The sequence below is a fragment of the Giraffa tippelskirchi genome, chromosome 4 (genome assembly GCF_054371585.1).
Source record: "Giraffa tippelskirchi isolate mGirTip1 chromosome 4, T2T-mGirTip1v1.2.pri, whole genome shotgun sequence".
NCBI lineage: Eukaryota > Metazoa > Chordata > Mammalia > Artiodactyla > Giraffidae > Giraffa > Giraffa tippelskirchi.
Window position 1 is genome coordinate 64,954,957 of NC_137278.1, and position 12,924 is coordinate 64,967,880.

General features: G+C 44.9%; 1 protein-coding gene across 2 annotated transcripts in view; it reads left to right on the top strand.

Annotated features, from left to right (window-relative positions):
- RTN4 (reticulon 4) overlaps positions 1–12,924 on the top strand; it is a 197,705-nt gene that overhangs the window by 28,116 nt on the left and 156,665 nt on the right. For both annotated transcript variants that reach the window (XM_081589499.1, XM_081589509.1), the window contains exon 3: positions 7,504–7,623. The gene's annotated coding sequence lies outside the window, so the exon portion shown is untranslated. The remainder of the gene's footprint in view (positions 1–7,503; positions 7,624–12,924) is intronic.

The window sequence follows — 12,924 nt, forward strand, 5'->3', positions numbered from 1 at the left end:
TATCCAATACCCTAAGATAAGCTGTAATGGAAAAGAATATAAAAAAGAAAAAATATATATATATGTATAGCTGAATCACTTTGCTGTATAGCAGAAATTATCACAACATGGTAAATCAGCTATGTTGTTGTTCAGTTGCTGATGTGCGACTCTTTGAGACCCCACAGACTGCAGCTTGCCAGGCTTCCCTGTCCTTCACTATCTCTCAGAGTTTGTGCAAACTCATGTCCATTGAGTTGATGATGCCATCCAACTATCTCATCCTCTGTCGTCCCCTTCTTCTCCTGCCTTCAATCTTTGCCAGCATCAGAGTCTTTTCCAGTGAGTCAGCTCTTTGCATCAGGCGGCCAAAGTATTGGAGCTGCATCACCAGTCCTTCCAATAAATATTCAGGGTTGATTTCCTTTAGGAATGGCTGGTTTGATCTCCTTGGTGCTTGCAAACAAAGAAAAGAAAAGAAAATGAATTTGAGGAGTTAAAAACTCCATGCTGGAGCTTTATAAATGATATGGTTTATCTGGTAACTTAAAGAACTTTTGATGTTCCTTTGTTCTCTTGTGAGGAACATGGGTCATGTGGTTCATCTTCCTTAGTCCCTGCTGCCAGATGGGTGAAAAATGAGACGCTTTGAATCTCACCACTGAACATATATTCACTCCTTGAGCCAATTCCTTTTCCCACAAATTCCTTTCCTTACACATCTTCTCACAGAATTATTGGCTCTTCAAACTGGTCAAAAAAGACAGTAAGCACACAGCTCTGATCACCTCACTTCCCCATTCAAAGCAGTTATCAACTGCTGTTGACTATAGCAGTTGTTCCCAAAGAGTGGTCCCTGGATCAGCAGCATCAGCATCAACTGGGAGCTTGTTAGAAATGCACATTCTTGGGCCCACCACAGATCCACTGAGTCAGGAACTCTGCAGAGGGGACCAGAAAGCTGAGCTTTAACAAGCCCTCCAGCTGATTTTGATACACGTCTGACAAGCACTGGACCCCAGCAATAAGTATTCTCTGGAGCTTGCTGTCAGAGGGACACCTATTATGGCCCCCAGGCCAGCTGTTCAGCCTCCTGTGTGTGCGCCCCTGTGCACACACCCCTGTGCGCACTCTGTACTCTGTTACAGAGAAGAGACTCTTCACTTTCATGCCTTTCTGCCTTTACTCAGGTGGCTCCTTTGCCTGGAATGCTCTCCCCTGCCTTACCCTGTATCTCCCTACCTGATGCTTTACCTAAATGCTTTTCCTGGCTTAAATGCTGGAAGGCGTGTTTCTGATGAGGGATGTTCTTTGTGTTTAGAAGCAAATATGGTCATCTCCAGTTATTCCCAGGCCCCTTAATTACTCTAATAGAACCCCAGCAACACGGAGGGTTTCTCCAGATGACACTGAGTGCACATCCTCTAATCGCCACACAAGTTAGCTAACACGTGCACATTGTTTTCCTTCCAGAAGCCTCCACAGGTATTGTGACAAAAGAGGGGGTGATTCAGTCCAGACCTGATGGGCACATGGGATACAAAATCCAATGCTGCCGATGGGAGCTGTGAATGATAATGACAACCTGTGTGTAAATGGCATGAGCCTTAATAATTATCTCTTGCAGTGTCTAGCCTCATAACCTGAATGCATCTTCAGGATGTGAAACTCATCCTGATAACTGAAACACTGGCAGACACTGGTAGTTTTGTAAAAAGTATATACTGTAAATACATGATGTTCTGAGCAATGCACTCACTTCTGCCACATTTTGTGTGCCAAAATGGCTACCTCCATTACAAAAACTGTGAACAAATTTTAATGGATAAGCCTAAACTCTTAGCTAGTCTCTGTAGGACGTGGATCAAAATGGTATCTATCAAGGTGATCCCTCCTATTTTGGAATGTCACTCAGTAGGTCTGTAGCCATCTAGGAGAACTGGGCAACCTCTTCCTGTACCAATGTCTGATAATGACTAACATGTGTAACAGGGTTGTTGTGAAGATTAACTGGATCATAGATTTCTCTGTAAATGGTGAAGGTAGTGTAAATATTAGCTAATATTATTATTTTGACCACCCACTCACTCCCTGCTACCTCCTCCAAAACCAGAGATCTTACAATTTCACTTGGCAAACTAAAAAATCATTTTTATAGTTATGTCATAAATATTCAGTTAGTCCTGGAATATGACCATAGGTGACTAGGGCTTGGTTGGAAAGAGCCACTAGCTCTTAGTGAGATGTTGTGATTAGGATGTGGATAGAGTTAGAGCATTAATATTTGGTTCAAAGTGCTGATTTTCCTAGTGTGATCTCAGGCTGGTCTCTTTGTTCACAGAATTGTGGGCTCTTTGAATTGGAGGGTGCTGTGGAGGTGAGCTAGTCAACATTCATACTTTTCAGAAATCCAGAAATACCAGAGCATCCCTGCTGTCATTTGCTCTTGCTTGGACACCTCCAGAGGTGGGTGGGCTCATTATCTCAAAAGTCCCTTTCTTTGTTAGATTCCAGTTGTTGGAACATTCTTTCAACCTTTGAGCCAACATTGGCTTTCATTTTACTTCTATTGTTATACATTCTCAAGTCTGACAGAACACACAGAATCCTGCTCTTCTCAATATGGCAGGGCTTCTTGACGACATAATGCACAGCTAGCCAGCTTCTCTTCTTTGAACTAAACACCACCTGGTCTTGTAAATTTCCTTTATTGTTGATGTAGTTGCCAGAACTGCCTCACAATCCTGGTTTCTTTGACTGGATGAGGAGCATACATTTTTATGATGTGATTGCTGGGGTAATAATAGCCTGGCAGGAAGCAACTATGTCTTTGATGGTCTTACAATAAGGCAAACTTTCCCCTTTTGCCTGCACCCTTACTGCAGTACACAACTATAGGAATTCAAAAAGAACCCAATGGTAAATGACTCTCCAATCTTCCAAGTCTCTAAGGGCCCAAACAGTGAATTGGCCTATCGGGCAGCCTAATACTGTTAGTTGTGTGGATTCAATTGTGGTAGTTCCTATTGATCATCTCTTTATCCAAAGTTATAGAATTCTCCTCCGTAATCCTGTAGAAATGTTTAAGCAGCAGACAGTGTAGGAAGTTGGATACAGTGATTTCATGCATACATAGACAGATCTACTTTCAAATAGGGCTCTTCTACTTCAGCAATTTACATCTCTGAGCCTCCGTTTTCTCATATGTAAAATCAGGATGATTATTCCTACCTCACAAAGTGAGGGCTAAATGTACTGATATTTCTAAAACAGTGCCTGGCTCATAGGAGGGGCTTATGTGTACACTCTGATGTTCTTAGCACATGGACATCTCTTGAGGTTTTGATCCTCCTCCCTCCAAAGCAGCCCAGGTAAAAGTGTTTAAAGACATTCTGGTGTAGTGCTAAGAGTACCAATGACTCTGAAGCAAGGGGTGGCAAAATTCTCTTTGTGAAAGCCCAAATTCCCAGGTGGCTCAGTTGGTAAAGAATCTGCCTGCAATGCAGGAGACTTATGTTTGATCCCTGGTTCGGGAAGATCCCCTGGAGAAGGAAATGGCTACCCACTCCGGTATTCTTTCCTGGGAAATGCCACGGACAGAGGAGCCTGGCGGGCTATAGTCCACAGGGTCACAAAAAATCAGACGTGACTGAGGGAGTAAACCACCACCACCACCAGAAGTAATTAGTTTAAATTTGCATCTAAATAGTCACATGTGTCCGGTGACCAGGAGCAAGCTAGAAGCTTGTGAATTAGAATTGTGGCAAAAAGAAAAGGCTAAGCCCAGTCAGTGGATTGAGGGACAGACTAATGAGCAGTACGGAAAAGATTCAAGTTTTCCTGTAGGAGAATAGCAAGAAGAGAAATGTGGAGAATCTGAAGACAGCCAACAGCTGAAGCCTTGTACACGGTGGTCATTTTAGCCTTTGTAGATCATGCACCCTCTGGTACAACCACTCAGCTCTGCTGTTGTAGTGCCAAAGAACCACAGATAATATGGAAATGAAATGTGGCTGGGTTGCAATAAAGCTTTATGTACAAAAGCAGGTGGCAGGCTGGGTTTGACTGTAGGCCACAGGTGGTCAACTCCTGCTCTGAAGTTCTATCTTTCTTTTCTGTTTCCTTTCCTTCCCTGTTTTATTTCCTTTCCTTTTCTTTTCCTCTTCTTTAATTTTTATCTTCCTCCCTTTCTCTCTCTCTGTAAGAACATTTAACATAAGATCTACCCTCTTTAACAAACTGTGAACTGTGTAACACAATACTGTCAGTGTTGAACAGCAGATCTCTACAACTTTGCAAGTTATTCATCTTGCATAAGTGAAATTTTATACCTGTAGAACAGCAACTCCATTTCTCCCTTCTCCCAGCCCCTGGCAACCACCATACTACTCTCTTCTATGAATCTGGCTATTTTATGTATCTCATTTAACTGGAATCATGCAATATTTGTTCTTCTGTGACCATCTTATTTCTCTTAATATAATGTCCTCAAGGTTTATCCATGTTGTTGTTAATAGCTGAAAGTCAAGTTTTTCTTTTGGCATATAGCAGGAGTTCCTTCTTTTTGGAGGCTGAAAAATATTCCATTGTATGTACCACATTTTCTTTATGCAGTCATCCATTGGTGGACATTTAGGTTGTTTCCATATCTTTAACATTACTATTCTGAGTAATGCTGCAGTGAACATGCAAGTACAAATCTCTCTCTCAGATCCTGACTTTGATGCTTTTGGATGAATACCCAGAAGTGGAATTGCTGGATCATATGGTGGTTCTATTTGTAATTTTGGGGGGAACCTCCTATACTGTTTTCCATAGCAGCCATACCATTTTATATTCCCTCCAAAAATGTACAAGAGTTCCAGTTTCTTCACATCCTTGCCAACATTTGTTCTTTTGCTTTTTTGGTAATAGACTCTAGGTGGCTAGAGTCTTATTTTCTCATCTCAGCTCCTGGGACCTGTTTCTATTGCCTTCATCTTTCCAAGAGCATTCCTCTCCTGTCCTCTGGACCTCTAGGATTCCCTATGGGCTTACTGGGCACACACTTTCAAAACCTGTTGGAAGATGTGCTTCAAATACTTGTAGGTCCTAGAGGGGCAAGAACCTCTATCCTTGAGAAAGAAGGAGAGGGAGTATATATAAAACCTTCAGAGGAGACTCATTGGACATTTCATCATCACTGGGGGCAAAGTACCTATTTCCTTTATTTCCATCCATATCATCTCTTAGGTATGCAAGTGCCTTGTGTATGATTTCACAACAGTCCATGCTCTTGCTTTGTACCACTTAGCTCTACTACAATTTCTTGTGTGATAGTCAGTTTACCGTCTCCTCTCCTCCATCTCTATGAAGGAAGGGCCATGTCTGAATTTCTGTTCCTGCTATACCCTTGATATCCAGCAGAGTGACCCATGCAAGGTACACACTCAATAAATACCTGCCCCTCAACCGATCCATAGATGTTTTTCAAACCACGTTTGCCAGACTTCCTCTTCCTAGCACTGTAGAGAAAAGTTTGACCTTTGACTCTTAATTTGTTTTTTTTTTTTTTTGACTCTTACTTTGTTAATGAAATCCAGGCCTAAAAACAAGACCTAAGGACATGTTATTGGGGAAGGAAATGACAGTCCACTCCAGTATTCTTCCCTGGAGAATTCCCATGGACAGAGGAGCCTGGTGGGCTACAGTCCATAGGGTAACAAAGAGTCGGACACGACTGAAGTGACTCAACATGCACATACATGTGCAAGGATGTGTTATAGGCACGGCCTTGACTGAAGGCCTGCCATCTCGGACTCAGATGCTTTATTGGTAGCTATCACTGACACATCTTCTCTTTCTATTTACATACTGCAGGGATTTCTTGGAGGGAAACTTAAGGAACTGTTCATTTGAAACTTGGGAACGATGATTCACTCAGTATTTTCTTCCTGGGAGAAAGGATCTTTTAGAATTTTTAAACATGGTGTACCTTTTTCTGATCCTTAAACTGAGGTTTTGTGCACTAAGTTTTGGAGGGCTTTTCCTTTGGTAAACATGAACAGCAGCAGAAGACAGTTAAGTGCTGAATCTGTGTTCACAAACCGGGCATGGAAGTGCAGTCATCTGAGCAGCCTCTGGGTGGACAGAGCTGGCTGACTTTCACAAGGCAAGCAGGCAAAGTTCATTAACAGGCTTCTGGGAGAGTTTTCAGGGCTCAGCCCAGGATGCCACCTTGCTTAAAGCCCCAGGGAAGTAAAAAGAAGGGTGATTCATAGGTTACCCAGTGGGGGGTAAGTGAAGCAGGAGGAAGAGGGTGGGTAAGTGGGAGCAAGGGATGGATGAGGTAGCTCTTTGCCAGTTACTCTGTTGTTGCAGCTACATGGTGCCCTCTCAGTGGTGGTCTCAGTGGAGGGCACCCTTCTTCCCTAGTGCAGCCATGCTGAATATCCATTCAGTACTCCACAGCCCTTGTTACCATAATTTGGCTGAATAACTCCCCTCCCCGCTTTGCCCCATGAATTCTTGCAGGTTCCAACAGAGGTTCAATGTAGTTTCCTCCTCATCTCCCTTTCCCTTTGTTTAGGTGCTCATCTGCCTTTCCCTTTGTCATGGATTGAATCAGGGTCACCCCCAAAGATGTGTCCCTGGAACCTGCAAAGGTGACTTCATTGGAAAAAATATCTTTGCAGATACAAAGATTCAAGATCATCTTGGACTTAGAGTGGGTGCCAGGTCCACTGACAGGTGTCCTCAAAAGAGAGGAGGGCACAGACTCAAAAAGGAAAAGGTTATATGAACTCAGAGGCAGGAATTAGGGCCATAGAGCCCCAAGCCAAGCACTGCCATCGAGTGCCCCCGGTGGAGGCATGGAATGGATTTTCCTGCAGAGCCTCCAGCAGGAACCAACCCTGTCCACACCTTGACTTTGAACTTCTGGCCTCCACAAGTGTGAGATAATACATTTCAGTAGTTTTAAGCCACCCAGGTTGTGGTAATTTGTTATGGCAGCCCTGGGAAGCTCTCACAAGTAATGATGTGAGTGTGGTTTGGAAAAGACCTGAGCATATCAACCCCACCTTGTTATCTTTTCAGCAGCATTGTCCAGGGTAGCCAGGGCTTGGAAGTGTTGAGGAAAATAGTGCTGGGTCATGTGCTATTACCCACCAGTGCTACGGTTGTCCTCCCCTAAAGCTGGGGGTGTCTGTGGCAGATAGCACCTTTCTTATCCTTATCAACTGGGAAAATGAGAGAATAACTATAGAGCTCTGTGACCACCCAGCTGGCTGGGGAGGGTAGAAAGGGCAGTCCGGTCATGAGCCTTTCATATCTCTCTCTGCTATGCCTTTGCTTCTTAGGATATAAGCGGGAAAAACACAAGGCCCCCATCCAACAGCAGCTGCCCTCATTGAGACTGCAAACACAGTTCATTTTCTAAATGATGGACTTCTCCATAAAGGGGCAAAGTAAAGCAACACCCAGAATTAGAGGAAAAAAAATTCTTTCAACCTCAGAACTCTGTTTGATCTTTGCTTCTCCTAGGCACCAGCCCTTTTGCCTGATGTCAGATCAGAGTGGCTAGAAGCATAAACTGGGTGAAGCAGAGGGTGAGTACCAGGCACGTGCTGCTGAGATAATCTGGGGAACCACAAAGGGACCAAGGTAGGGGATGGCTTGCTTTGGCTGTTTGGCTTTCCATCATTTAAAAATGTTGGGAGTTCCTTCTGACGTTGATGTGCAAGAATTTTCATTTGTCCTACTGGCTAAAAAAAGAAGTCTCATTTAATGATAGATTTTTGGTAGTCACTAAATGGTCCAGTGCTGTAGCCTCAACTAAAGCATTTCTGTTTAACTATAAGTATTTATGTGATTTATAGTTACTTTCACGTTCATTTCATTTGAGTCTCCCAATAGCCCATCAGATGAATAGAGCAAGGATTATTGAGAAAACATGAGGTTCATGAGGTGAAGACTGTATAGAAGGACAGCAGGGGAATAGTAGGGAATTCCAAGCTTGGGGAGGAGTCTGGATTGGGGGGATGAGTGTGAAAGGACCTGGAAAATCTTCCTGGCTGCAGAGCAGGGCATATGGATGAATGATACAGTTGAAGACACTGTCACTGGAAGAGGTTTCTGGCATGGCCTAGGTGATTAGAAATACTAACCAAGTGGGAGAAAAAATCAGGGAGGCCTATAGTTTAAGAGCAGAGATCCCCTCTGGAGCTTGAATGTTCAACAAGTGGTGGATTTTGGTAAGACTGTGTTTCCTCACCCCAGTGATTCCCTAGCTTAAAGATGCTTCATGAAAATACAACCAATGAACTCTGTCCTCTGCAATATACAGGAGAGGCTGCCACATTAGTGAGTGGTTGCACGCTGTGTCTGGCTGTTGAGTGGGTCCTCTTGCATGAGGTGGCATTTGGGGAAGTTGGCTCTTTCGGGCACTGGGAGGTCTGGCTGGTTCATGTGACCGTTGGGTTGTTATCCGGCTGCGCCCAACCTTGAGAGGAGGGACTTGGCACCTCTGAGATCCCCAGCGGGAGGCCCATCCTCAGCTAGTCTGACACATCACATTTGCTTTTGGATTTACACACATAAAATGAATCTCCCCAATGACCCTCTCCCCAGAGCCTCATCAATTAGAACTGCTTTTGTCCTTAGCCTCCTTTTGTTGATCAGCTTGGAAATTCGTTAGGAGAGAAAAGAAAGAGAAGTTGTCTTTGTGGGCAGTGGTGCTGGAGAGCTGGCTTCTAATGAAGGAGCCCTGAATGGTGCAATTGTGCGGCTGTTTATATAGTTTTTATTTTAATTTGCATCCGTACCAGGCTCGGATCCCGAGAGCCACTTGGCTGTCTTTGGAGCTTTTATCTCCTCCCATAGAGCCAGACCTGCCAGCTTATCATTTGCCTCAAGGAAATTAATGTGAGTCCCCCCTCCTCTTGCTTTTATCATGTGCTGTGGAATTGTTTATACATTCGCAGAGAAAAAGAAAGGCTATGCAGAACCGTAGAAGGTTTCTTTCCTCATTTTCATGGATCATCTGAGACTTGAAAGGCTTCTAGAGCCAAAAGACTCAGGGAGCAAGGCCTGGATTGAGGCGAAGAGATGGAGGGTAGGGGGTGGGAACATGGCATCAAGGAGCTGACCTGAGTGTCTTAAAGTAAGAAGTAAGAGGAACCATGCTCTATTTCACCTCATCCTCTGTGTGGATATATATATATATATTCCTTACTTTTCCCTCTACTTTTCCTGAATGTGTCAGCTAAATATGACTCAAGAACCAACTCCAGCTCAGTTTCCCCGTTTGAATTAAATTGCAATTGTTGAGTGTGACATTTAAGACTCCATATAACTCAGTCCTGTGCCATTCCTGCCACTGGCTAATGAGAATTTTCACTTCCAGCCTATGGACTTCCTGTACCAGGGTTCTCTCCTGTTGTGAGCTTGCCTCTGTCCCATGGCCCGGTTCAGGCTGCCCTCCCCGGATGCCCTCCTGCTTCGTCCAGTCCCCCTCTCCTTCAGTTCTGTGTGTGGAGCCTTCCCAGCTCACATGGTTCTCTTCATCACTAAGGTCCTGGCTATTCAAAGTGGGGCCCAGACCCACAGCTGGGGCCTCCGCTGGGACCCTGTGAGAAAGGCAGCATCTTGAGCCCCAGAACTACCGGATCAGAATCTGCTTTGGGGAATTGCAAATGCACAGAAAAGTTTGGAAGCCCTGTTCCAGACACCTGTGACATTGATTTACTGGGCCTCCTCACCTGGGGACGAGTTAATCCCCAAATGTCCTCTTGAGCGTGGACCTTGCTTCCTAGTATGAGTGGTAACACTTGGAGACAAGGGCGGACAACTTAGGTTCACTTGTGGCATCATTTACAGCTTGAGGACAACCTGATGACATTGTAGGAGCTCAATAAATATTCAGTTAATTTCATGCAGACTTGACTTGTAAATCACATTGTTGCTCTTTTTAAAATGGTGGATATCCAATGTTTCGTTGTCCTTTTACGTATGCTTATTCTAGCATAGTCACCTTAATTACTAACATGTTAATGGCAGGGACCTCTGGTTGTCTTCTTGTTTCCATACAGCTTTTTCCCCTTTGACAAAATAAGCCTTCCCAGGACTTTGCAGCATAGAGAATGGAGAAATGGCCTCTGACCCTCTTTCCATGTTGCGTTGGGTCAGAAATTCTGTTGCCTGGAGTGTTGCCTTGGGGCTTTGCCCTCATCTCTGCTTTCCCAAGGCAATTACTGCCAGCACCAGGTTATCCTCACATCTGTTTCCAGCAATCCAGTTCCAGAAACAAAAGACTTAGACATTGCCCTCAAGAAGTGACAGTTTAGTGAGCATGAAAGAGGTTAGAGCTGCACAGTGTGCCTCAGATGCAGGGGTCAGAAGGCCTCAGGAGAAGGAGCCTAAACCATTCCTGGAAGGAGGAGGGTTTTGTGTTCAGTCTGGGTGAAGCCATGTGACAAGGCCCTCCCGCCAAGAGATCATGGAGATGGAAAGCCAGGGCTCCGTTGTAGTGTGTGGGTGTGTATGAGTACGTGTATGTGTGTGTACATGAACATGTGTGTACATATGTGTACTTGCGTATGTGGGTAGGTGGGCCCAGCTTGTCCAGGGCTTCATGAACATTTAAGGAAGTGAGATTTCATCTCACTGGAAGAAAGCCACAGGGGGAACTGCTAGGAGACAGTTGTGGAGTTTAAATCTCTCTGTAGCAGCAGTGGGGTGGGTGGTCTGGACAGGGTGAGAGGGACACCTTTGTGGGGTGCTGTAGCCAGAATCTCGGCAGGAGGGGATAGCTTCCACCCCAGAGCCCAGCTGTAGGGGACCCCAGGGTGGTGCTCTTCTGTGGGCCTCACATCGGGCTAGTTACCAATTCGTGTTCAATCAGCTTCTGAACTTTCCAGAACTTAGTCCTTGTTGTCTGTTCCCACCGGCACTGTCCAAGTATTCATCACTCCCGTTTTTTTCCCCCACCCTGGGGTTTTTCTAAAATGCCTTCTGGCCTGGCTCTCTTCCCTAGCTCGTGAGTGTCACTGCATGGAGGACAAGGAGCAGCCCCCTCCCCATGACATAGCAGACTCTTCATTCTGACTGCCAGCCCCTCTCCAGCCTGTGCTCTCACCACCTTCATCTCATGCCCTCCTCTCTGTCCCGAGTTCCCAGTCCATGGCACCGGCCTTGCTCCGGGGAGTTTCAGAGCTTTCTCTTGTATTTAGAAACTCCTCCCCCTACTCTGGTTCGTGAATTCTCTCCCTCCAAGACCCAGGGCCAGTGTCATCTCCTGGGGAACCCTTCCCAGACTCCCTAGACACACGTGCCTCCTCCTCTGCATCACCTGAGCCTTTATGCAGCTCTTTCTGGCTTCCGATGTTGAATTCAAGGTGACCGTTTATGCATCTGCTTCCCTACTCCATGCCCCATTGCCAGTGCCTTGAGGCAGCCCCTGGAAAGGCCAGGGGGGCACAGAGCAGTGATGTATTCAGGGTCCCCCTCTCCCTGGGCCCTTCACCTCTCTGCTCTGGCTCCACACCTGGCCCAGGGCACCAGTTGGTTGAATTAAACACAATTAAGCAAGCAGTTGGCCCAAGCTAGGAAAGCAGAGGGCTGAGAAGAGAATCTAGATGTGCCCTGTCCAATAGAAATACAACATGAGCACATTTCACATTTCGTAGTTGATGTATTTTAAAAAAGTAAAAGTTAAACAGATAAACAAATGTTTGTAGCTACTTTATTTGTGCTGTCCCTCAGTGATGTCAGACTCTTTGTGGCCCTATGGACTGTAGCCTGCCAGGTTCCTTTGCCCATGGAATTTTCCAGGCAAGAATACTGGAATGGGTGCCATTTCCTACTCTAGGGGATCTTTCCAACCCAGGAATCGAACCCTAGTCTCTTGTGTCTCCTGAATTGGCAGGTGGATTCTTTACCACTAGCGCCACCTGGGAAACCCACTTTATCTCGAATAGCACCCAATTAGAAACAACCCCAATGTCCATCAACAGGTGAATGGATAAAAAAACAAACAAAAAGACTATGGACAAGGCAATGGCACCCCACTCCAGTACTCTTGCCTGGAAAATCCCATGGTCAGAGGAGCCTGGTGGACTGCAGTCCATGGGGTCGTGAAGAGTCGGACACAACTGAGCAACTTCACTTTCACTTTTCACTTTCATGTATTGGAGAAGGAAATGGCAACCCACTCCAGCGTTCTTGCCTGGAGAATCCCAGGGACGGGGGAGCCTGGTGGGCTGCCATCTAAGGGGTCGCACAGAGTCGGACACGACTGAAGTGACTTAGCAGCAGCAGCAGCAGCAGAAGCCCCAATGTCCCAATGTCCATCAACAAGTGAATGGATAAAAAAACAAACAAAAAAACTATGATAGATTTATATAATGAAATACTACTTAGCAATGTGAAAAAATGAACTCCTGATATATGCAACAACGTGAATGAATCTCATAATAATTATGCTGAGTGAAAGCAGTAAAAAATTATGCATACTACCTGGTTCCACTTACATAAAATTCTAGAAAATGCGAACTATTCTATAGAGACAGAATGAATATCAGTAATTATCTTAGGATGAGGGGTGGGAAGGCAGGACAACAAAGGGGCATGAGGAAACCTTTTGGGGGGTGATGGACATGTTCATAATATTGATGTAATGATGACTTCCCAGTGTATACATGTCAAATTGGACTCTTTAAATAACACTTTAAATACATGTAGTTGATTGCATGTCAGGTATATTTCAGTAAAATGATAGAAATGAAACAGAATAACTTACATAATATATTTTAACCCCATATATCCAAAATACTAAAATGGCAACCCATTCCAGTATTCTTGTCTGGAGAATTCTGTGGACAAAGGAGCCTGGCAGGCTACAGTCCATGGAGTCATAGAGTCAGACATGACTGAGCGACTATCACTCACTCATCATTTTAGCATATC